We start from the raw sequence: 25,657 nt of genomic DNA, 5'->3' as shown, positions 1-25,657 counted from the left end.
CTTCCCTTTGGCCCTCGCCCGTCCCAGCGCCGGTGGCAGCGCTGACTCAGAGCCTGCGGTGTCCCCACGCAGTGACCTCCTGGGCATCCACCCCTGGATGCTCCTGGGAGAACAGCAGCACCCACCCAGCCCCTGCCAAGGGAAAACACGGCTTTTGGTTTTTTTCCTGGGAATGTGGGAAAGCAAACACCTATTTCCCCCCCACACACAAGAGAAGCACCCGGGGGGTGACGGGGACTCCCCAGCATGCTGGGTGACCACCTTGGAGGTGAAGGATGGCAAAGGCTGGGAGCTGCTTGGAGCCCTGGAGGAGCCCAAGGTGACTCAGCCTGGCAGGAACGTCAGGAATTTGTACCTGCCCAGGGAAATCACACCCAGGTAGAACAGGTCCAGGCGTTCTCTGCTGCCAGAACTCCCCCAGGAAGGAGAGACCCTGGAGGGCTCGGATGTCCCCAAGCTCTTGGAGATCCTCTGAGATCCCGCAGGGCCTCACACCCCAACGAGCCAAACCCTGGGAGGGGACAGCTGGGCCTCGTCCCTGAGTCCCCCAACCCCCTGGCACAGCCTTGGCCAGGCTGCTGTCAGACCTTGTGGCTCCGTGGTCCAGCACAAACCCCTGGTACGTGGCTGTAAGAGAGTGGGAAGGGGACAGTGACAAAGAGGAGGGGACAGGAGCAGAGAGCCACCATCCCTGGCCATGCCTTCACCTTCGCTGCCCCCACCAGTGACCCCACTCTGAGGCAGTGATGGGGATCATGACACGGGGCTGTGCCACCTGCCAGGGGAGACTTGAGCATGAGGTGACACCACAGGGGCTGGGGACATCGTGAGGGTCCCAGTGCCAGAAGGCAGCACCGGGATGAGGAGCCACAGCGCTCGGTCCCCTCGGGGAGGGACCCCCAAGGGCCCTGAAAAAGAGCAAATGGAACCTCCCATGGGGGCAGGGGGGACAGAGGGGACAGGGGGGGCAGGGGGGAGGGCAGATGCACAAACATTGCCTCGGGAAGAGCCTGGGGAAGACCCGAACTTTGGCCGGGCAGGCGGCGGGGCTGGCAGCACGGAGCCGACTTTGCTGCCTTGCAAAACAAACTCCAGGGCTGGGCTGGTGCCAAGCCTGGAAAATTTCGAGCTCAAGGAGCAGCACGGGCAAAGTTGAGAGTCCCTGAGAAGAAAGGGTGGGCACGGAGGTGGCAGGAGGGTCCCCAGGTGACAGCCAGCTGGGGCTCTGCCCTTTCAGGGGGTTCCGACAGAGCCGGGATTTGAGGCCTCGAGAAGGGGGACTGGGGCAGGGATAAGGGAATGAGTTGTGTGGGGTTGGTTTCTATTTCTGGGTGGTGTTGCAATGATTTCCTCAGCCGTGACATCGTCCCTCAGCTGGGTGATGGCATCCAGGGCCTGCCTGGTTTCTCAAGAGCTGCCTCAGGAAAAGGCCCTTTGCAATCCCTGCTCCGGTGTCCCTCCAGCCGGGGAGGTGACATTCCTGCCTCTTGCTTCCCCGGGGCAGAAGCAGCTCCTGGAGCTCTTCATCCCCTCGGTGCTGAGCCCATCCGGGGATAGAGAGCTGGGGGGTCCCACCAGCTTGCATGGCCACGCTACAAAACTCACTTGCAAAAGGCCTCAAAATCCCAGGGCAGCAACACAAACCCAAAAAATCAGGTCTGAAAACTCTTTTTTCTTCTCCCGTCACATCAAGAACCTCGATAACCAAGCTCAGCGAGTCAACCAGGACCCCGTGAGGGCTGGCAGCCCTGCTTGGAGAAGGTGACAACTCTTTTGGAAGCCCTGGTGGCCACCTCAGCTGCTTGTCCTGTCCTGGATGTCATTTAAAACTCTTGCCAAGAGCTGGGGAGCACCAAGCGCTGCCCGGAGCATCACAAAGGCAGCCTGACATCTGAGGAGAGGAGAAAGGCTGTGGGCCAAGAGAAGGGAAGCTGTGTTGAGAAAAGAAAAAAAAAAAAAAAGGAAAAAAAAATGACAATTTCTGTCTAGGAAAGGCAAGGGCTGTGAAAGGAACCCTTCTTTGGGGCTCTCCAGGAGCTCGGGAGCCTGAACAAGAAAAGCCTTTGAACAGGAGGGTAAACTCCTCGGCCAGCTGCCAGCCAGAGCCTGCCAGGAGCCTGGCGGAAAAAATCTCTTGGCAAGTTGGCTGGGGAAGCTGGGGAACCATCCCGGCAGGGCTGGGGGGGTCAGGACAAGCTCCATCACTGGCTCCTGGGTTCTGTGGGCAGGTGGGGTCAGGGTGGAGGCAGGCGTGCAGGTCTGCAGGGAAAAAGAGCAAAAAAAAAGGGGGGGAAAACTCCCTGCTCGACCACAGGTACCGACAAGAAAGCTGGGGAGACCCTGGAGCACCTTTCAGTGTCTGAAGAGGTTCTGGGAAAGCTGGAGAGGGGCTCTGGACCTGCAGTGACAGGATATGGGGTGATGGCTTTAAACTGGCAGAGGGGAGACTGAGGTTGGGCATGAGGGAGAAATTGTTTGGGGTGAGGGTGCTGAGCCCCTGGAACAGGCTGCCCCAAAAAGCTGTGGCTGCCCCATCCCTGGTGGTGTTGAAGGTTGGATGGGGTTTGGAACAACCTGGGCTGGTGGGCGTCCCTAGGTTTGGAACTGGATGATCTTTAAGGTCCCTTCCCACCATTCTGTGAAGGTCTGACAGGTACCTGTTGCACCCAAAGCTAGGAATCTCCTACTAAAACTCCACTTCTTCTGAGTAAGGCACCAAAATGCACTTAGATGAGATACATTCACGTGATCCACATCACATCCCAGCTCAGTAAAGCCCAAATCCTCTTGAAATGGAGTTTGAGCCCCCTGGGCCCCTCAGTACCTGGGTGTTTTGCACAATGGCAACACGGGGAGGTCACCAGAACACTGGGGCAGCAAAACAGAGCTGGGGGACAGCAAAGAGCACCCAATCCCTTCCCTTTACCAGGTGACCCCGAGACCCAGACCCAACCAAGCTCCTCTGCCATCAACCCCACCTTTCACAATTCCTTCTCTCCCAAATTTGTTCCCCAAAACACCACTAAATACCCAGCACCAGGAATTAAAAGATAACAAAAGGCCTGGGTGCAGTTGAGTGGGGAGGAAGAGGTTTAATGGGAGTGCAGGAGCTGGCATGGGGCAGGAGGAGGCTCTGTGGGGTGCAGGAGGCTCTGTGGGGTGCAGGAGGCTCTGTGGGGTGCAGGAGGCTCTGTGGGGTGCATGTGGGCTTCTCATGGGCAGCCCCAGCTGGGAGGATGGTGCCATCTCCTGGTTTCTCCCACCCAACCATCAGACCTCGGAGCAGCAGCACCCGAGGATTCTCAGCTCTGCAAAGGCCCAAAAGCTCATCTGTCCAGGCAGGGAAACTGAGGCACGGAGCAAAAGCCCGTGAGCACCCGTAGCCCATTCCTGCCTGTGACCTGGGGACCCTCCTGTCACCTCAGTGCCCAGCTGAGACCACCCCACCCCCTGCATTTCATCCCACCCTGGCTGAACATTAACTCCAAGTGAGCAGACACAGGAGGAGGGGGGCAGGATGAGGATTGGGCTGCCAGGGGCTGATTAAATCCTGAAATAAAAACTTCTTTAGATCTCTGCAGCAAAGCGACAGCAGGAACGAGACCATCCCCCCCAGGTACATTTTTTTTTTCCACCCCAGGGGAGGAATTCTGCCTTCCTTCAGCACAGCCTCATGACTGTCCCTAACAAGGAAAGGGATTCACGGTTCAGGAGTTGAACTGCAGAAGCAGAACCACCCCAGAGAAGAGGATTTCAAGGCTTTTAGTTCAGGCTGAAAGCAAACAGGCAGCTGGGGGGGCTTGCAGGGAAGGGGAAAATCCCAGACAGAGCACCCAGAGGTCCAGGTGAAGCCTGGAAGGGCCGTGCATGCACTGCATGTCCCACTCAGGTTCTGCCCTCTCTTCAACTTCCCCGTTTTGGCCCCGGGGGTGTTTCTGAGTGAAAACCATCCCCAGGAAACTGCTCCACTCCTCAGCCTCCACTTCAACCAACTTTGTGGGAGCACTGCCAAAAAGCAGATTTTTTTTTAATTGTCAGATTGGAATGTTTTGACATTTGCAAGTATTTCCCTCCCTTCCCTCCTCCCCCCCCCCCCCCCATTCTCTGGCCAAGACAATTTGTTGAATTAAATCCAGCTTCTCACAAAGTTGCTGGTCATTTTTTGAGGAATGTACATGGTGGGGATAGGGAATAATTACAGCACCAAGCCAAACGATTCATCTCTGCCCTGACTTAAACCAACATGAGAACCTGTCCCCTTAGCACCCTCGTGACACCTATAAATTGCCAGGGATGTAAGAGGGCTGGGAGGTAGGATAGAGCCCTGGAGAGCACTTGGAAGGAATTGTTTTCATGCATGAATAATGCAGTACCATCTTTTTCTTTTTTTTTTCCTGCTTTGCTCCTCAAACTTGCTTCCAAGATCGGAGGAGCTGGCAAACATCCACCCAACTGGAGTATTTTCTATTTAGATGGAGAAAATTGCCTCTGCAGCAGGTATTCAAGCCTGAACACCTTGCCCAGATGTCTTGGACATCTTGCCTGTCTACTGTTAAGCAATTTCTTCCTCTGGGATTGGTTACTGGAGAAGTCGTGGCCAGCACAGCAAGGTCTGACCCACCACGACCAAGAATTCTCCATCCCATCCCATCCCATCCCATCCCATCCCATCCCATCCCATCCCATCCCATCCCATCCATCCCATCCCATCCCATCCCATCCATCCCATCCCATCCCATCCCATCCCATCCCATCCCTTCTGGCACATCACTCCCAAGGTCTGCTGCAAACTGACACAGGATGGGTTTGCAGATCATACCCAGGGACTTCTTGGGGAAAACACTTCTTCAGCAGCCACGCAGGGCAAGAAGGAGAAACTCTTCAACTCTTCTTCAGGCACGTGGGAGAAATGGAAAATCCTCTCCCTTTGCCCAGCAGAAATGCTCCCTGGAATATTCCATTAGTATTTTACAAGAACTGGTTTCCACCCCTACACAAAAGCTTTTCTTTAATTGCTCTACATGCAGAGCAGTTCTGAAACCTCCTGTCTGCTGAAGGGACCCATTTGTGCTGTTCCTGCCTCCCACTGCTCAGAACCTGTCACATTTCACCCCAGTGTGAGGTATCTGAGCAAACCAGAGCTTGGGAGCCTGGAAAAAAATTGCTACAAGCACCACCTACACCTTGCTGCAAACATCAACAGGACTCCAGGAGTTTTGGACTTGGCTCCCAGACATCAGGAGTGACCACTGAAAGACCCACAGAACCAGCTCCAGGTTTCCTTTAGTACCCAAAACCTCAAACGTTCACCCCACTCCCGTTCTGACCCATTTGGGCTCCAAAATTCCAAAGGTCTTGGTCCTATGTAAGCAAAGTCTTCAAAGTGATTCCCCCCTCCTGCTTTCGACCCAAGGAACTGCTGCCTCCTGCACCCAGGAGGCTCTCCAGACCCAGCTGGGAGAAACAAAGACATGCAAATTCTGCCCAGGCATCCAGCCCCCTTTTATTAATTAGGTGGCTTTAATCTCCCTTCTGAGTGCTGGCAGCTTGAGCTGCTTCTCTTTCAGGACTCAGCCTGGTCCCAGGGACTCTCTCCTTTTATCTTTGGGCAGAGGTGGTGAGTTCCAGGTTGGAGAATGATGCAGAGGGTTGGGCTGGAAGGGAGCACCCAGCCCAAGCCCCTGCCCTGAGCTGCTGCTGCTCAGTGAAACCTTTCTGCAATGCCAGTTTTGTCTTTAGTATTGGAGCTGGCTGAGGGATCAACACCAGAAAAATCAAGAAATGATTTTTCAAAGCGTGAATCCCAAAGTTTTCCCAGGCACACCCCCCCCCAGCTGCTTTTTACCTTAGGTTTTTTTTTTTTTTAATTTCTGTCTCTAGGTCTATGTGAAGACTCAGCTCTAGTAAAGCCATCACTGTCACCTTCATGGAGATGGTGGTGGTTTCACAGACCTTTCCTGCTTATTCCACCAATGCTCAGGTCCCAACATTTTAACTTGCATGGGTTTTCTGCAGTGTGATGATGATGATGATGATGGAATGATCATCACAGAGTTGTCCTCCTGCTGCTCCTTCTGGAAGAGGAATGGAAAGCATCCTCCTCCCCCACCAAGCCAAGGGTCTCACTGTGCTTCCCCACGCCCTGGAGACTCACAGCACCTCAGTTCCTCCAGCTTGGGCAACCACACCAGCACTGCTGAGACACTTTTCTAATCCCACCCCACTTCTAAGCCCACAGCATCCCCTCAGGGTGGGTCCGTGGGCCTTCTGCTCCCCTCTGATGTGTCCTCTTGCCTTTGATGTGGCTGAGAGAGCCCTGATAGGGACCAGCAGCCTCTGGCAGCCGTGCTGGGAAAATTAAACTCCCCAGATCTTGAGAACACACAGCAGAGAAAAATGTGTGGAAAATTGAAATGACAAGGTTGTTCAGGTTGGGTTTTGAGAGGCAGCTTCAGCTTTCAGGTGGTAAAGGAGAGTAGCTGAGATCCTTCTTCTACTGAGGGGGATTTACAAAACACCTTCTACTTAAATCCCAAACAACTTCTCAATTTATGGACCAAATCCAAACTTTTCCCAGGCATAACCCCCTACCTGCTTTTTACCTTGTTTTTTATTTTTTATTATTATTGTTTTTTTTTATTTCTAAGTCCTTGTGAAGACTTCCTTGTAAAGCCATCACTGTCACCTTCATGGAGATGCTGGTGGTTCATGGACCTTCTCTGCTCAATGCTCAGGTCCCAACCCAATGCTGGCAGATTCAGGGCATCCTGGAGTCCTGGCTGAGGCTTTACAGCTTTACCTAAAATAAAATGGGGAAGAGCTTAATCCTAGAGCTGCAAGGCACAGCTGACCTGCTTCAGTGTACCTGGTATCAGCACATCTGTCCCAGGAGCTCCAGAGAATGAATCCTTCAAAATATTCTATATGCAGGAGACTGCTTTTGTTGGAGTGGAGATTTGTGGGAGAAATCCAACTGTAAAGAGGCTTTTCAGGATTTTATCAGAAAGAGCCTGGAAAGCAACTAGTTCATTTAATTAACTTTTAATTATTTGTAGCTGTTTTTTGGCTGAATGGGTTGATTTTAAAATGCAAACTGAAGGAGTGTTTTTGATAGAAGTGACACGAGATGCAGAAAGAGTTCCCCACCTTGGCTCCTTGTATATTTTGGTCACTGAGATCCTCACACAAGGAGGGAGCAGCAGGCAGAAGAGGGACCAGCAGCTGCTGCCCTCTCCCAATCTGTTCCCCTTGATGGGCCCTCCCAAGCATGGACTTCACCCTGGGTTTTGGGGGATGTGGGGAACTACAGCACATGCTTTAGGGAAGGCTGAAGGGCTGGAAAAAGGTTCCAGGGGAGGGAAGAGGGCAGGTGGGAGAAGGGGAGAGGGGATATGCACTGGGAGGGGACATGCAGTGCTTCCCCCAGGGGATGGGAGGGAAGCTCTGAAATCCTTCCCAGAGAAGGTGTTGGTGCTGCAAAGCCAACCTGCCTTTTGCCTGGCCAACTTTTGCTTTCTGTGCCCAGCACAGCTCCTCCAGTGCACACGTGTCTGAACATCCAGCTGTTTTGATAAATCCCAGCTGGAACTCTGTCCTGTCAGCAAACAAAAGCTTCTCTTTTCATTTAGCTTTGCAAAGACGAAGAAGAACCTTCCAAATTCCTCCCCTGGGAAAATAAATACCTTAAATACCCGTGGCAGGATGAGCTCCTGGGAAAAGCACTCCAGCACAACTGCTGCAGCCACTGGGAGATCCACGATGCCTCCTCCCTGTGCTGTGGGGATGAGGGAGAGGAGAAAAATGAGGATGATGACAGTGGAAAAGGGAGACAGAGAAAAATGGTTTGCTTGGGTTACCCAGCAGCAGGGGCAGGGAGAGAAATGCAGCCCTGGTTGGAGCATCCTGGTGTGCTCCAGGGGACCCTGCTGTGGGGTGAGACCCACCATGGCTGGGCTGGAGGTGCAGGACACAGCCTGAGCTCTCTTTGCCCCTTTTCCCCAGGGCTGCTGCAAATTCTGCTTTTTCTGTGTATTTCATAAGCACTAGAGGGCTGCAGAGAACTGCTTTTGCAGCTCCAGCCACGGACACACAGGCTCTGGCTGCCACTTGCTCCGGGCCTTGAAGGAAAGCAGCCAAGAGGGATGTGGAGATGGGATGGGTTGGGTTTTCCTTACCTGGCAAGAGGAGATGGGGGGTGCTGGGATGCAGGTGGCTGTGAAGCAGCGTTGATTGTGTCTCCTACCTGGGAGGGAAATGAGATGGGAGGTTGAATAAATCATACAAATAGTTGAGGTTTGTCCCCTGTCCAACCCCTCTGCTCCAAGTGGGGCTGTTCAGAGCAGCTTGGGGGGGCTGTGTCCTGTTGGGGTTTGAGTATTGCCAAGGACAGAGACACTAAAACCTCTCTGGACAACTCGTTGCCCTGTTTAAGCCTTCATCTTTAAGAAAAAAAAAAAGAAATAATATAAACTTTATATATAAAGTTATACAATAATATAAAAATAAACTTTCTTGTGTGTAAAGGGAATTCCTGTGTCTCAGTTTGTGCCTCAGAGAAGGCTCCTGACAAGAGTTTGGTTCTGTCCCCTCAGAGCTTCTTTTTTATTAACAGAGAACTTTTTACCTGGCTCCTCATTACTGCCTGAGCACCTCAGGTCACCAACTCAACTAAAAAGCAGAGTTTGCCTTTGCAGGTCTCCCCCATTTCTCTTTCCAGCATCCCTTGCTGTGAGCTGCTTCCCCTGAACCCACAGAACCTGGAAAAAATGCTGGTGGGGGGAGACTTAACCCCTTCCTCCTTCCCATGTATGTATTTATATACAAAAATATATATTATATTGTTGTATATGCTAAAATATATATATATATTATTGCCCACGCAGGGCAATAGAAAAACGAATCCATTTAAAAAGCATTTTGAGTTTTCAACAAGAAGAAACCAGAATATTCTAGAGGGATAAATGGCTGATTCCACTGGAAAACAACATCTTGGCAACTTATTTACCAGCAATCAGACTCATAACAAACCAACACCTGTCCTGGAGGGTGGAAAAAGGAGCAGGCAGATGCTTTGGTCTCCTGGATTGCCCCTTGTTCTCCTGAAAATGGCCAAGCTTCAGCTGACCACTCATCTGGCTCCTTGAATAGAGTTTTGACTTGGCAAAAATAATTTAAAATATCGGTTTTATTTCCTCTCGTTTGCCACCAGATGGCACGTACAGACCGGGGATTGGAGGGGCTGGGTCAGGGGAGTCCCCAGGCACGGCCTGGGGAGGGGACACTGCTGGATGGAGCTTCTGGAGGAGGACAAGGCTTTCAGGTGGCTTTCTGCTCCTCCCGAGGGACCTCACAGCTCTCTGCAGGATCCTCCCTGGGATTAAAATGCTAAGAGAAGAGAAGTTCTCCTTCAGGTTCTTCGTTTCACCATCAGGTGCTGTGTTTCCCCCAAATTCTGAGCAAACCCAAGCCAGAGCCATGAGGGATAACCCAGCCCTTCTTTTCTGGTTCAGGACAGTCTTAAGGCTTTGCTGCTGCCTTTTACCCCCAGGGTCCTGCTCAGGAGGGGGAAAGGGACACACAGGAGGTGACAGCACAGGGAGAAGAGGGGCTGGAACGTTCCTGTCTCCATTTGCCAGCAAACAGCAAGAAAAGGTCAAGATGTCCAGCAATGAGCATCCTGCCTTTGCCTCCTGGAAACATTCCCTTTCAGCATCTTTTTTTTGGGGTGTGTGTGTTTGTCCCACTCTGAATGCAATCTCCAGCCTTTTTGAGATGTTTCATTACTTTTCTTTGTATCATTTGTGTTGATTAAAGTTTGTTTTTTCTCTCAGAGAGCTGGAGAGCACCTCACGCCGAGAGCAAAACACAAATTGATTGGCAGTGCTTCCCAGAATGGCTTCAGATCCCCCCCTCCTGGTGCTAAAAATGCTAATGGTGTCCCCAAACCATGCCAGGCTCCTGCAAAAATAGCTTTTTAGGGTTTTTTCAGTTTTTCTTTTGCAGACTATATACTGAGAGAGGGAGCTCATTGCTCCTGGTCTTTACATTGAACTCAAAAGTCTTCTTCCTTTTCCTTCAGCACTGAGGAGGATTCAGCCCTGGTCAACCTCAAGATGGAAGGATCCCATGAAACAGCTTCAGATTTTTTTTTCCCAGGTCCTGTGAGCCTGATTTTTTTTTTTTTATGTACAGTGGTAAATGTTCTGCTTTGAAAAGACCCCCACATGAATAAGAAAATCAGGCTGTCACTTGGCCGTGCTCTTTTTAAAGAGAAATTGCTTAAAGCAGCAAGAAAGATGTTTAACCCAGGGCCTCTGTTTGCAGATTTCTGTGTGAGGGGGGAGCTGGGGGTCACTGCAGCTCCTGCTGCTGAATAAATGAATCTGACATTGTCACCATGCACATGGAACCTAATGAGCTCTAAACTACATCAAAAATCTCATTTCCAATGTCAATGATTCCCCCATCTCCTTCCCCAGCACTTGCCTGTAGTTTTGGGATGGACTGGTTGGGAGAACTGGGGGGTGACCAAGTGTCCCTATGGATCCTGGAGCTTTGAGAGCAGAAATCCAAGGCAGGATGCATGGGCTGAGGTCAAGGTCTCCTGAGCAGAGAGGAGCTGGGTCAGTGCTGCTGAGTGTCCATGGTGCCCTTGGATTTGCTGGCACAAGGTGGGATTCAGGAGTTTGTGTCCTGGAAGGATCAAATCTGAGCTCTTGGGTCAATGATAAAACTTCCAGCAGCTACAATTAATTCCTCAGCCACACACAGAACATGTGGACACCTGGGACTGCCAGGAGCTCTGCCCTCCCTCCACTTCTTATTTCTCTTTCTGTTTGCTGTTTTTTTTTCTTTTTTTCCACCCAGAGCTTTTGAAAGTCAAGGGAACAAACTGCCCCAGTTTGTGGGTTTTTTTGGCAGAGAAAAAGAATACAAAAGGGATCTTTTTTCTCTAAGGAAAGTCTGAAAATAGCTACAAGCACCCAACCCCCTGCAGGTAAAAGCCAAGCAGAGGGTGCTGAGCTCTTGAGAAGGTGGGATGAGTGGGTGCCAAGGATGGAGATACCTCCAACATCTCCATCTTTGGCCATAAAATATCCCTGAAACCTGGGAATCCTGATGGATTTATCTTGAGAGAGATCTTGATCTTTTCATTCCTTCTGATTGCAAAAGGACTTTCCTGGCACGGGGTTGTCCTGGTTGGTGCAGTTGGTGCCTCTGTGTGAGGAGTCAGGAGCTGGAATGGGGCTGCTCAGAGAGGTGGTGGCATCACCATCCCTGTATTTAAAAGTATTTAAAAACTATGTAGGTGAGGCACTTCAGGACTTGCTCTATTGGGTGATACAACTATTGCTATAGGGATTTTATTGAGGGGGGATGCTGGCAGCTGGACATCTTGGAGGTCATTTTCAACCGTGAGGGTTCTGTGTGAATCTTTCCAAGGCCACAACTTCTGGGCAGGAATTTCTCAGCAGGTTTTCTCCTCCCAGCACATCCTGACAGGGTGAACTTTCTCGGGGTGCTCATCTGCCAGGCAAACTGCAGCTCCTTTCATATTTTTATTCATTAAAGGAGTGAAGAGCAGAAAGAGCCAAATGTCTCCCCTGGTCTCAGTGCACTCTTTTTAAGGTGATCTGGGCCTGATCTCGTCAAAATTAATGGCTTATGGTTATTCATGCTATTATTCTTAATGGGGCCAAGCATATACTGTACCCAGCAAGAAGCAGAGCTTGACTTGTCAAAGATTTATAGCACACCCTGACTTGGCTGGGCTACCTGTAAAGTGTAAGAACTTGGTTGCTAAGAACCATGCTGTGCTCTGAATAAAAAGGAATAAAAGGAAAGAATGGTACCACAGGCTGCCACCCCCCATCCCACCCCCCATCCCAGCCCCTTTCCAAGCTGGGGAGGGGGTTCTGGGAGAAGGGCAGCTGCTGGGTGCCACTGTTTTCATTTGCATGTGTAAAGCAAGGATTAATTATCTTAGTGCCTTATAATGCTGACCCAAAGTGCTGCAAAGTCCTTTACAAACCACTGACCAAGGATCTGACCCTTAAAACCAAAACCCTCCCAGACCCTGGAGCAGAACCAGCTCTCAGGGATGGAACTGGAGGTCTCTTTTCCAATGGAACTCTACAACTCTACAAAGACATCACATGAAGGTGACTGAGGGTGAAGGGTCCCAGCAGCCTCCCACCATCCAAGATTGTGTCCAAAAAATTGCAAAGGAAAAACCTGCCACGATGGGGAAGGAGGAAAATTCACTCGAGCAGGGGAACCCCTTCATAATTAAAGCTGAAAATACTCACACAGCCTCAACGATCATGGAAAGGCTCAGTGAAACTACCAGGACTTCAGAGGACACAGACTGAAAATTGCCTTAATTAAATAAAAGGAAAGAAAAGGCACAGAGATTTATAAGCACTGTGAAGCTCCTGAATACTAATTCCTCACTGCAGAAAAAATACCCTTCCATATGTTTATTAAAAACATATGACTCTGCTGTGGAGAAAAGGAGGTTTTATTCTTCCACTTAGATAAGAAATGTTTTTCTGATTGCAAGCAACTCTTTCTGTGAGAGAAGGAAACCTCCTAGGGAACAGCCTCCTGTAGAAATGGGCTTGGGTTTCTTCTCTGCTCCAGTTGCATAATTTCTTATTTTTAACTGATGCATTAATTATTATCAGCCTTCCAAACACAATATCCCTAACTGCTTTCCTCATTCATAACACGAGCTGTGAAGAGGTATGAAAAGGGCAGGTTTGAACAGCAGAATGGAGAGTTTAAAATAAAAGAAAAAGGGAATTTGCCTAGTTTTGATGTCTTAAACACTTGAGTCCCCTGATTCATTACGAGAGCATCAGCTCTGCACTGTGCTTGATGATGAGCTGGAAGACTGGAAGGCCTTGATCAAAGTGTTCATATCTCTGCAGCAGGATGAGGGAGAGATTTAACCTAACCTGCCCAATTATAGGGCTAAACCACCCTGACCTGGGAGCTCTTCATGGCCACGAACACTTTGTACACAGAGGAAGAGGCCCCTTCTGTAATCTCCCCCTTGGAGAGATTGCCAATTAGATGGGGCAAAGAACCAGACATCAAAATTAACATTTTCATGCTTAAAGATGTAAATGACCAAAATCAGACAGCAACCTTCTCAAGCCTCACTCTCTGCTGGCTCTTCCTTCTCCCAGCCCACAAGCCTGGTGCATCCAGGTGGCAATGCCTGGGCCTAGTGGGCTGATAGGGGTTAGCAGAGACTCTTGAGAGGCTGGGAAATTTTCTGAGCTGGTCAGCAAACTGAGAATTGGATTAGGGTGTAATTAGGTGCATTTATCCATCTGCATTCAGTTGCTCTTATTTTCATGGGACCAGAGAATTTTGCACACTTGGAGGGACCCAGGTGGGTATTACTAATTCTCATCATTACTCCTGCCAAGCTCTTTTCCTTGCTGTCTTGTTTATAAATGACTCATTTGTGTAGTCACTTGATGTGTGTTTCAATTAACAAAGATCTGGGGAACTTCAAGTTAATCAAAGAGAGCTGAGAGGAACCTGAACACCTCAAAGCCTCCCAGATCAAGGACACCGATGCACGTGGTACTTCACCAGCACTCACCATGCCTTGTGCACAGGTACAAATGAACAAATTCAGGAAAATAAACAAAAATCACAGCTGAAAAAACCTTAAAATAAATCTGCCAGATCTCACTGACTGTAGCAGGGAGCTGGAACACAGACACAGGGAAGAAGTTGCTGAGGGTGATAAAATAGCAGGATGCCTGGGTACCGCCACATGCTGGGCACCTCTTGTAGCTTTTCTTGTGAAGAAAGGAGCCCTAAATCTTATGCAAACTGTTCCTGCAGTGTGGATGAGCAGAGAAGGCTTCAACAAACCCCCTGGAGTCCCAGGGATTCACTCAGGTGCCATCTGCCTCTCTGAACACACCACAACAGACACCGGCAAAGCCGCTCAGCATCTCACCTGCTCCTGAGGACACCAAGAGCTCCTGCCACACAACTGCCACGCAGAGACCACCAAAAAACCACACCTGGAGCAGCCAATGTGCAGGTTATGGCTGGACAAAAGATGCCAGCAAAGACTCTGCATGTTTTCAGGCTGCTGAACCAAAGCTGTTCCCAAAACAAACCAGTGGCTGATGCTGACACCAAGGAGGGGACAGGGGGTGGCAGTGGGGGTCAGAATGGTGCCAAGTGCACCCACGCCAACCAAGATGAGGAGGTGGTTCATAGAGATTCACAGAATCAGCTGGGTTGGAAAGGATCTCAGAACTCATCAAGTCCAACCCTTGCTCCACTCCCCCCGTGGTTCCCAGCCCATGGCACTGAGTGCCACATCCAGTCTCTTTTGAAATATCTCCAGGGATGGAGAATCCACCCCTTCCCTGGGCAGCCCATTCCAATGGCTGAGCACCCTCTCCAGAAAGAAATTCTTTCTAATGTCCAACCTAAACCTCCCCTGGCACAACTTGAGACCTCTTGTGCCCTCTTGTCTTGCTGAGAGTTGCCTGGGAAAAGAGCCCAACCCCCCCCTGGCTCCAACCTCCTTTCAGGGAGTTGGAGAGAGTGATGAGGTCTCCCCTGAGCCTCCTCTTCTCCAGCCTCAACACCCCCAGCTCCCTCAGCCCTTCCTCCCAGGAATTCTGCTGGATCCCTTCCCAGCCTCCTTGCTCTTCTCTGGACCTGCTCCAGCACCTCAATCTCCTTCCTGAGCTGAGGGGCCCAGAACTGGACACAGGACTCAAGCTGTGGCCTCCCCAGGGCTGAGCACAGGGGCAGAATCCCTTCCCTGGACCTGCTGGCCACGCTGCTCCTGAGCCAGCCCAGGCTGATGCTGAAAGGGCACAGAACTGACCAGATGTGGCTGGGAAATAGAGAGGAAACATCTCAGGAAGGTTTGTGCAGTTTATAAGATACTTATTGTGCTGTTTCTAAGATACTTATTGAGAATTATTTGCTGTGCCTTAGCACAGGTGCTCAGAGAAGGTGGTTAGGAAGACAGGAAGGAGAAGAGGGGGATTGAGGTATTTCACCCCTAGGTGAGGTACCTTGGTGGATTCCACCCAACGTGATGATTGCTGCCTGGATTTTTTAAGCCAGGATTTTCTTTTTTGGCTTCAGCAGACGCTCACTGGACACCTAAACCATAAAAATAAAGAAATTCAGGTGAAATCAGCAGCTGGGACATGGACAACCAATCTTGAGATGTAAAAATATGCCAAAGAAATAAATACAAAGTTATTAGGAAATGGAGAATACCTATCACAAAGTAACTCTGCTGCCTGGAACTTTCCTCTTAGCAGCTGGGATCATTTCTCTGCTGTTCCTTCACACGAACAGACTGTGAAAAAAACATCAATCCATCTCCTTTTTCTCCCCAGAAAAACTTTTCTTAGAGAAAGACAATGTATGGAGAAGCTGGAGCTGTTATCACGAGATTATCCTCTCTTAGGTGTGGTTAAAAAAGGAAAGGTTCATTGCAGAAGTCTGTTTTATTCTTTGGATGAAACCTTAGAAACTTTTTCCCCCGATCTCATGTAGTTTTATTCTGTAATTTGCATTTTGGGAAGGAAAAAAAGCAACCTTTCCATAAGGCTCCAGTGTATAAATCTCAGTTTATTGTTTTCCATCAGAGCAAAATGTTAGTTCTGTGCCAGGTGTCTTAAATGAATAGGCTACAGGTTTACAGGCAGGAGAAAATTGCCCAAAATGTTCCTGCATTTGTTCTAGTCCTGAAAAGCACTGATTTAATTAATCTTCCTTCATCAGAAGCAAAAAGCTTGGGTCTAATTGCAAGTTCAGAAGCATCAGTTGTCCAAGTGATTGGGTTGTAGTTAGAGATGAAAGAGAGTAAAACAAGGCATTGATGGATGCCACTTTATTAGGAGCTCTGTCTCATTGCCTTGTCTCCCTAGAAGCAGTTGGAAATCAGCTACAAAGTAATAAAAGAAAATTAAAACACATAAAAACTTTGTTAAAGTAATGTGGGAAGGCCCGCATTAACCCTCCCCCACCCCCCCCCAAAAAAAAGAAAAAAGAAAAAAAAAAAGAAAAAGGCAAGGAGCTAAGAAATGAGCAGTAAAACCCATCCCAAAGGCTTTGCTGTCTGACCCAACACCCAGCAAAGACAGTGGCAAGGTGACAGCCTGAGCTGAAGCCCACTGCTCACTCCTTGGGGGACTGAAAAGGTGTCAAGAGCAAGATATTGGGATTGTCTTTTTTTTCTTGCTCCCATTGGTGGGTTCTGGGTAGATCTGGACTTTGTCCTTCTCAGCCTGGTGCCTTACAGCAAACCCCTGACCTCAGCACAGGGCTCCTGGGTGTTCCTGGGGTGTGAAAAAAGCAAAGCAGACAATTTTCAGAACAGGGAGCTGATATATAAATGGAGAAACTATGGTGGGAGGAGAGCAGAGACAAGGTAGCAGTGGAAATTGCTTGCAGAAGTCAGGAATGGCAAGGGGTCTCCCAGGGGGGCAGCTTCTAAATTTAATAGATTAGATGGAAAATAACACCTCCCCCACCACCTCCCCTTAGGGGACTGCTATCTCTCAGGAAACCATTTCCCAGTAATTAGCACCTGTGTCTGAGAAAAATCAGTGCCTGGCAGGGCTGGGCAGGCAGTGGTGAAGCTCTGCTGCATTTTCAGTTCTCCCAGGATCAAACCTGAGCTCTGGAGGAGGATTCTGTCAGCTTGGGGTCTGCACAGAGGAAAAGGCACCGAACGGGAGCTTGAGATGATTTTAGATGAGATGTGTGAGTACAGACCAAGAGCAGATGATGCTGTCAGCTCCACTGCCAGGGACAAGGGGTGGTGGCTTTACACTGGAAGAGAGGAGATTAAGGTTGGACATGAGGAAGAAATTCTTTGGGGTGAGGGTGCTGAGCCCCTGGCTGCCCCCAGAAGCTGTGGCTGCCCCATCCCTGGAGGTGTTGGAGGCCCCAGGTTGGATGGGGATGGGAGGTGTCCCTGCCCAAGGGACTGGATGAGCTTTAAGGTCCCTTCTCACCCAAACCAGGCAGATTCTGATGCACCCAGAGAGTTTGTCAGTCAGGAAGGAGAACCAGAGTATGGAGAAAGAACCCAGAGGCTCATGCCTGCTGGTTTGCTTGCCTGGGAGAAAGGAGAAAAATAACTGCTGAGCCCTGAGGGAGCTGCTGGCTGAACCTGGGAGGGTTCATGGGCTGGTAATCTGGGGATGGAACTAGAGCAGCCACTTGTTTTCCTGTTTTCACTTGCCAAATGAAGCAAAGTCAGGATGGTTTCCTATTTTCCTGGAGCTGTTGCTGCAGGAAGAAGGATCCAAGCAGCACCAGGAACTCCTCACAAATGGTTCAGGGAGATAATTAGGAAGTGAGCAGTGGAGAGGAACCCCTTCATTAATCACACTTCCCCACACAGTGGTGCTGGGAGGTCCTCAACCTCCTTCAGAGATCTCCTGACTACCAGAAAGAGATGGCTGAATACTTGAGGAAACAAGACACAAAGTGTGGGGGTTCCTGCCCCAAGCCAGAGCTCTGAGGAGCTCTGCTGAAGTCTCACAATCAATGCACGATGGAACGAGGAGGAAAGGGATTGATTTTTAATGAGGTGCTTCATTTTCTGAACGAATCCCATTTTCTCCTGGCATTTTGATGACAGCCACTTCTCTGAGCCCAAAACATCTCCTGCTTCAAGAATTACTTAAAACTGGTCTGTGTCCAGGATGTGATTGATCCCTTTGTTTTATTTCACAAACCCAGTTTTGCTTGCCCTCTGATGAGGATCTCACAAATTTTCATTTTGCTGCTTCGTTGTCTTGGTGCTTTGTGTGAGGGGCAAGAAGGAAGGCAATTGCTTTGTGCCTGTGACTATAACAACAGGAAAAAAAAAATAAATCTGTGGTCAGACTATAAACTATCAGCCCATCAGGACTGCAGCTCCTTTAAATCCACCACAAGGGCTGCTTTGCATGAGTTGATGCAACTCCATCAGCTTTAGAGCAAGAGGGAGGATGGGATAATTATCCAAGAGGATCAGCACTCGGAGCCAGAATTAACCACTGGGCACCAACATTTGTTGTAAAACCAGCATCTGTTTTGCTGCTTCAGCATGAGAAGGGTCATTCCCAAGAGAGCAGAAAGGAAAAGCATCCCCTGTCTGTGGCTCAGCACCCGCTGTCTCCGTGCTGGGCCAGAAATTTATTTTTAAATCTACCTATTTCTAAAGATGGATGCTTTCAAAAGAAAAACCTAAGTGGAAAAATCTGCATTAAGGATATAATCCAGTAGCATTGTGGTACATTACCCCATAAAGTTGCCAGTGAAAAATAGGGCAGATAATGTGAGCTTTTGTCCTTTATATCTGAGAGGACTTCAGGAAGCAAAGACTTTCATGTGAATCATGTGAAAAGGATTTTCTGCCAAACTCGGGTGTCTGAGTGAGAATAAAAAAATATAAAATCTCAGCTCCAGAAAGGGAACCATGTTAAACAGATGCACAATATTGCCTGGCAGGTCCAAAACCCTTGTGAGCTCCTGTTTTAAGTTTGCTAAACCTTAAAAAGTTTTACCTTTATTTATATCAGAGCGTTTTCCCTCCTTTTTGAATGCGAGCTCTGTCGGAAGATCCCAGTTATTGAGATTGCAAAGTCAATTATTTAAAAAAAAACCTTCACACTGAAGGAGCACACCAGCTTTGCTGCATTTGAATCATCCTCCTGCAAGCTGGAGCATGTATCCAACCCAAGCCATATGACAAAAAAAAAAGAGGGGATTTTGAGAGATTGGCTGGGAAAGCGAGATCCCTATGGCTGGGAACACCAGAGACCTTGGATGTAAATTAGCATCATGCTGTTTGCATAATTTCCTCATGACACCACCAGCTCCTCCGACCTATCCAGCAGCCACTGCTCCCCCTGTGAAGCTTTAAAGCACCAGATGTAAACAGTAAATCTTTGTTTGCTCTTCTGTTAAACTGGGGCAAATGCAAAAGACCCCTCGCCAAACTCCGGAGTTGGGAAGAAACTTTCCCCTCCAGCAGGAAGTGTTTGAGCATGCTCTGAGCTTCCTGACGAGTGTTATCCCTGACTACACTGCAGAAAGTCCTCTGATTAAAGTGCTCTTGGCTGTTTTGGAGCTTCACATAAATATACAGGAATGTAAGAGACAAGAAAAGAGTAAACAGACAACAAAATGGAGGTTTGGCAGCTACTGCCTGGAGAGGAAGGGGGAGGAAGGACCCAGGTCCTGGGTGCCAGGGATGGAGGACTCCAGTTGGGTTGTGCTCCCTTGGGAAGGCTCCATAACCAGACCAGTTTCCCATTCTTGGATACATGGAGAGAAGATGAAGGTGGTCTGAGGTACCAGAGTTGTCCCACTCAGCAGTCCAGCTCAGTGGGATTTTGTCATTGCAGTGTTCCCTTGCCATGACAAAACATGGATGAAGCTTCCACCATGGGTTGGCTTCTGAAGCTCAGCTTCTCCCACCCCACCTCACCTCCCTCTCTTCATCATCTGGCAGTGGTCAGAACCCCTGATCTCATCAGGGCTGGTAATTCTTACTCCTCCCATCCTTCAAAGACTTTTTGTTCTTATCTAAATCAGATCAAAAGGAAACGAGAAGCAAAACCACCTGGCACTTCCCGATGGAAAATCAATAACATTAGAGTCAAATTAAAGCAACACCATCACACTCCCCTACTCCTTTCCTACACCTGATTACTTTTTCTTAACACTTACTACTGCAGCTGGAAACAGATGTGCCCACACCAGCCAGATATTTCCATCCCATAACACCCAGTGCTGTCACATTACCCAGTGCCACCAGCCCACCCTGCTGCTGCTGGTCATCTTTCCATGGGGAAGCACAAGAGCAAACCCTCCTCACCCCACTGCTGCTTTTCCCTTCAGGCACATTATTAGCAGAGGCACAAACAGACACCTGGAGAGCTGCTACCAGCTCTTTTCTCTTGAGGTTTCTCATCCTGATCTTTATTCTCTACCAGGTTTTTACTTTTGGCTCTGTTTGCCCTCAGAGGCTTTGCAGGAGATGCAGGAGACCTCGTTTGGCTGTAAGGGGGAGCAACCAGGCTTCCTCATCCTGACCAGCAGGGTCAGCTGGAACCAAACTGACAAAACCCAAGTGGTTGTCCCCATGTTTCTACAAGGGGAAGGACAATGTCTGCAGAAACCATCCCGAGCCCTCTGGCTGTTCAGTAATAGAGTTTCTTCTTTAATTTACAGAGAAGCTGTTCACAGTACAAGACAGCTACGAGGGTGTTATTGATTGTGGCTGTCAGGGCTCTGCTGCACTGCTGAGGTGTTTGATACCTCCACACGTCAGTGTCAAACCCCCAGCACCAGGCAGCACAGCTCTGGGGTTTCTGTGCCACCTCCTCTGTTGAGTTTCCTCCCCAGCACTACACCTGCCTCACCTTTCAGTGCCCATCTGTCTTTGGGAAAGTCAGAAATTCTGAACTTAGGAAAAAGAATGGCAACATCCACCTTTTCCAGCTCAGCTCTGACACTTTCAAGTCTCCCAGGAGGCTGCACCCAGTGCTCCAGAGCACCCGGCACAAAGCTTAATTAATTACATTAATGGCCTGCTGAGCCTTCCTTCTGACTCCATCAATTCAACAGCCATTGAATGACCTGTTTCTCTAACACAGATACGAGTTTACTGGGAACTGGACTGAGACCAGATCATCTGAGACCCTGAACAGTGCTTTTTCCAGCTCTGGCCTAGGAGTGAGTCACCCTTGTGATCTCTAAACCAAAGGAGAACCAACAATAACTGCAGTTGAGATGAGTGATGACAACACTGAAACCTGCCCACCTAAATCTTGGTTGAAAAATACACACTGAAGGCCCCTGGATTAATTTATTCCCTTAAAGAAAATGTTGTCCTACACACACTTAATGGTTACTGCAACTGGCCCTGCATCTGCAGCTTGTTTTAAGATGTTACCTGAGATGTATCTGATCCAGAGGACCAGGTCAACTGGTCTCCCAGTTACAGGACCATGGGCACAACACCCATGGAGGGCTGGTGTGGGGAGGGGAAGGGTGAGGGCTGTTGAACTTACTGCTGTTGAACTGGTGGTGTCTGCTGCACTTTGTCACTGCACAGGGCATCTCCTCCCTCTCAGATGGTTGAGTGCCAGGAAGGGGTTCCCAGCTCCACGAGTTATGCTGCTGATCACCAGGTTCATCCTGAGAGTGTCCCCAGGTTGCTGTGACAGGCTGCACGTTCAACTGCTCCACTCAAAAGCATCTCTATCTTTGAAAGCAAATATGTTGTGCAGAACAGGAGAAAAAAACAAGTTTGCTGGCAAGACCCACACACTTCATTCCATTGATGGAGGCATTTTTATCAAGGCTGTTGGCTGCTTGATGCAAGATGCACCTTGTCTGGGGCATTTTCTGGAGTACATTTCTGTTTAGCAGCTCCAGGAGTCTCTGCCTCTCCAGCTCTGTGACTGTTCTCTGTCTTTTTGTGAGGACAGTTCAGTGCAGCCAGAAAACAGAGCTCTGTGAGTAGAGAAAAGCTGGATCTAAAAGGAAAAAAAAAAAAAATTAATAAATCCAGATAAGCTAGAGAAAAAGGTGCAGTAAAAAAGGAGGAATAAAGCCGTTTGTTGGCACAAAAGTTCTCCAGGGTCCACCCATGCAGCCTCTGGGCAGCAATACCCAGGAAAAATGCAGGAAAACCATGGAGATAATTCAGAATTTCCTGCTGGGGAGCAGAACTGAGGCCTCTGTGCATCCCCCAGCCACAGGGAGGGTTTGTGAGCTGCCACCTCCTACCTGCACCTCCAAACCTTCCCCTTGGAGCCAGACCCAGAAATGGTTCTGCTGCAACCAAGGATGCCACCCAGAGTGATAAAAAAAAACCCAAAACACCACAAAAAAGTATCATCTTAATGAGTCCCTCCCAGTGATAATTACGTAATTAAATAGCTCCTGTCAGCCAAGAAATATTTTTCTGTTCTCAAGGCAGTATTTTGTCCTGGGGAAGAAACAAAGTCCTGGGCTGCCACCTCTGTGAGTGTCTGCAGTGGGGAGGGGGATCCTCATCTCTCCATTAAAAACCCCAAAACAAGCCAGAAAAACAAAAAAACATCAGCACCAGCAGATGGACAAGCCAGCAGGAGGATTTGCAATAGCCACCTGAAATAAACTAAGCTGATGGAATTTGGCACTTCTATCAAAACAGATCTTGAGCACAAGCTTCTGAATTCAGCACGACACACATTTACATTTCTTCCACATTTTTTTTCTTCTTCACATCATTGCCACACCTGAATAATAACCCAGCAATAAACCAAACCACATTGTTCCTGGTATCCTGCAAGGTGAGAGCCATCCCAAAACCAAGCTGAGAGCTTGTACATCAAATAATCTATATCTATATATATATATATTAAATAATTTAGTGACTGAAAATGGGGGGTCCTGCTCTACATTCCCATATAACTAATGGCCCTGTGGACTCCAAACATTAAGCCTGGATTACTACCTGCTCACAGGCTTGCTCACCTACAGAGAAGAACCAAGCTCATGACTCTAATTACTTTCTGATTAGGCCTTTCAAAGCATCCCTCAAGAATCAAAAAGGAAGAATGTAACATTCTCCCATGGCAATTCTGACACAACAGCTGCAATATTAGACTGTTTGAAACAAAAAGGGGTTGCTTATTTTTCCCCTCCCTATTCTGGAATGAAAAGCACCTTATTATAAATATAAGACCATCTAACCATCTCCTGATGATAATGACTCAGCCAATTCATCCTAACAAAATGTCAGTGTCACCCATAGCATAATCATGTGAGAATACTTCAAAAACAGGGGGGGAGAAAGAAAAATAAAAAAGGAATGTACTCAACTCTGCTAGGACCAAAGGGGTTGCTCATGAAAATGATGAAAGTCAGAGGCTTAAGTCATTAAGCCACAGATACAGCTCATTCATTTGCAATTTGATTTTAACTATGGACAAGATGAGCGAAAACAAGAAGGAGAGCATCTGCATCATAATATTAATAAAACATAATTAGGAAAAGATTAGCATAAGAAAAAGAAAAGGATCTTAGTTCACCTTCCCTTAGCCTGACAATGTGTCTCTTGCTGTTGATTATTTTCAGAGAGCTGATGTTTACAAAGGGCTGATTAGACTGGGAGAATGCAAATGAAGAAGGATCTGACAGCTTCAACCTCCCTCTGTGCAAGAACCTGCTCACAAATCCCAGCAGACAGCAGGGCAGCATCCTTGGACTACCCAGAGAACGTGGCTGGTGTGGTATTTCCATGCCCAAGTCCCAGTTCCAAGAGGTTCAGAAGCTTTTCAGGTCAGAGGCTCAACCATAACACATTCATTTTTCTCCTGGAAATACATTATTATTGCTCCTGGTTTCCAGAGAGGAAAATCAGCCCTGGCTGAGGAATTTTTCTGTCTCCTGAGACCTGCTGGGTGAAATGAAGAATGGTTCATGTGTCTGTGGTACCCAAAGGGTACCAAACACCAGCAGTTCCCATTTCACACCTTGCCAGGAGGTTTCAGGCTCTCCCAGAAATGCAAACCTTGGGGAAAGAGAAGAGGCAGCACCAGAGAACAAAGAGATGGACAGAGGCCAGGAAGCCAGGTCAGATGTGGCAAAGCTGAGCAGAGCAAGTGCAGCAGGAAAAAGACAATATATTTGTTACAGAGAGTATGGGAATACAAATGAGGGGAAGCACTGGGTGTTTTCACTGCTTCCTCAAGGGGAAAATACACTTTTCTTGCCCACATTTAGTTAAACACTAGAACATGTTTCAGTGAGATGATTTTGTTTCCATTTAAAAGATCATTCCTAGAAGGAAAAATGTTTCCTGGGTTCCCTGCAGGCACTGGAGTGTGCTGGGAAGGTGGCAGCTTTAGGTTGCTTTTTTTCCTTGAGCAAATGCTGGAGATGATCTGGATTTGTGCACAATGGCACCAACCCAAAAACCTCACTGGAGAGGCAAGGGGGAGGGGAAGGGATTTGGAGAGCAATGGTTCAGGTTCCTTTACACATCCAGGACCCCCTCCTCTCTAACACCCAATTCTGAACTCCTGGGAGGATTCAACAAAACCTTCCATGGCAGGGAAAAAAAAAAAAAAAGACAACAAAAAATTCTTCTTCAGACTTGACCTCCCATCTTTTGTCACACTGTAAGGGCACATCATCTGTAAAAATCATTTACTTCCTCCCCTGCTGAGCCCAGCAAACTGAGAGCTTCAAGAGAAAGCCACTTTCCCTTTTTATTCATATAATATTTTAAAATTATACAAGCTCTGTTTGAGTCTCAACACTGAATACAGGCTGAGCCAGTCAAGGAAGAAATCCAGCTTTTTGTAACCACTCCCAATAACTTAAGCATTTGGTGCAGAGACTTGATAATAAAGAACAAAAACCTGTCTATTTTTATACCTAAAGTACACATTTCCTTATAAAAAGGAAGATTAAACTAGTTTAGACACCAAAACTGTTCAGCAGCCATCTCTGACCTCAGTCTAGAGAGCAAATGCAATCTATTAAAATTAAAGACATGACCTTTCTGATACCTACCCTGTTCTGTCCTCCTTGTGACCAGGAATGGGAAGCAGTAATACAGAGAATTGCTCTGCTCTCCACTCTCCACCATGGTTTCTCTTCTCCTGTCACCCACATGGTCAAGTTCTGTCTTTGTAATCAAATGATGGCTTAATGAAGAGTCCACCCACTATTCAGCCATGGTTTCAAATTCATCTCCCACAGCTCTTTCCCCCCTGCCTTGCTCAGCTCTTTGGGGCAGGCACTTTGTATCAGCAGAACTGACTCGTGCTTCATCATGTTGAATGCAAAAATAGATTTTTCCTCCCTGGGTTCTGAAGCTTTCTCATCCCTGGGAGTTTTAATCTTGCCTGCAAACACTGCTTTCCTTCCATATGACATTTTGGAGGAGCAAGGCTTTAACCAGAAAGCTCACTCCTGTTGGATATCTTTCCTCATCACAGTTACCTGCATCACCTATGGTTTTCCACTCTGGAGTGGGCTGGTGCTGCTGCAGGAGGAGCTGCTCTGCCTTGGGAATTTGCCCTCACCAGGATGCTGAAAAAAAAAACAGGGGAGCTGAACCATGGAGAAGAATCACACCCACTCAACCCCCAACCCCACCAGCATATACAAGCTTTAAAACACAGATTCATGAAATTGTTTTGGTGGGAAAAGACCTTTCAGATCATCCAGTCCATTTCTTCCTCTAGCACTGCCCAATCCCACCACCCCCTGTCCCTCATCCCCACATCCCCAGGGGTTTCTCTGAAACCCCCCCAGGGATGATGGGGACTCCAGCCCTGCCCTGGGCAGCCTGGGCCAGGCCCTGACAACCCTTTCCAGGGAGAAATTCTTCCCCAGCTCCAACCTAAACCTCCCCTGGGCAACCTGAGGTTGGTTCCTGCCTGCACACCCCAACACTGATGGGAACAAGATGGCAGTGGGACATTTGCTCATCAAATGATAATTTTTTGGATATAAAACGTGCACATAAATGTAATAGGAGAATGGCTGTCAGCAACTCCCCTGAAAGGACCTAAATTTGCAAGTGCTGCTGTCTAATGTCTAAGACATAAAGACATAAAGACATTCAGACATGGTTACAGCA

The 25,657-nt window shown here is 48.4% G+C and overlaps 2 long non-coding RNA genes across 3 annotated transcripts in view; both read right to left on the bottom strand.

Annotated features, from left to right (window-relative positions):
• Positions 1-6,603: 6,603 nt before the first annotated feature.
• Positions 6,604-7,902, bottom strand: LOC139788708 (uncharacterized). Its single transcript, XR_011722917.1, has 2 exons — positions 7,683-7,902; positions 6,604-6,799 (listed from the first exon to the last, which is right to left on the bottom strand). It is a non-coding gene; the product is annotated as an uncharacterized lncRNA (long non-coding RNA).
• A 252-nt stretch (positions 7,903-8,154) lies between these two features.
• The window catches only part of LOC139788707 (uncharacterized), a 43,477-nt gene continuing 25,974 nt past the window's right edge, over positions 8,155-25,657 (bottom strand). The window contains exons 1-5 of one of the 2 annotated variants that reach the window (XR_011722915.1): positions 16,598-16,947; positions 15,280-15,952; positions 15,069-15,159; positions 10,482-10,603; positions 8,155-8,238 (exon numbers count right to left, since the gene is read on the bottom strand). This is a non-coding gene — a long non-coding RNA (uncharacterized lncRNA). Of the gene's footprint in view, positions 8,239-10,481; positions 10,604-15,068; positions 15,160-15,279; positions 15,953-16,597; positions 16,948-25,657 lie in introns of those variants that run through there. The other variant, XR_011722916.1, reaches the window with a different exon arrangement.

Source organism: Heliangelus exortis, chromosome 30 (assembly GCF_036169615.1).
Source record: "Heliangelus exortis chromosome 30, bHelExo1.hap1, whole genome shotgun sequence".
Taxonomy (NCBI): domain Eukaryota; kingdom Metazoa; phylum Chordata; class Aves; order Apodiformes; family Trochilidae; genus Heliangelus; species Heliangelus exortis.
The sequence above is the reverse complement of the archived record's forward strand: the minus strand, read 5'-3'. Positions and strand labels throughout refer to the sequence as shown.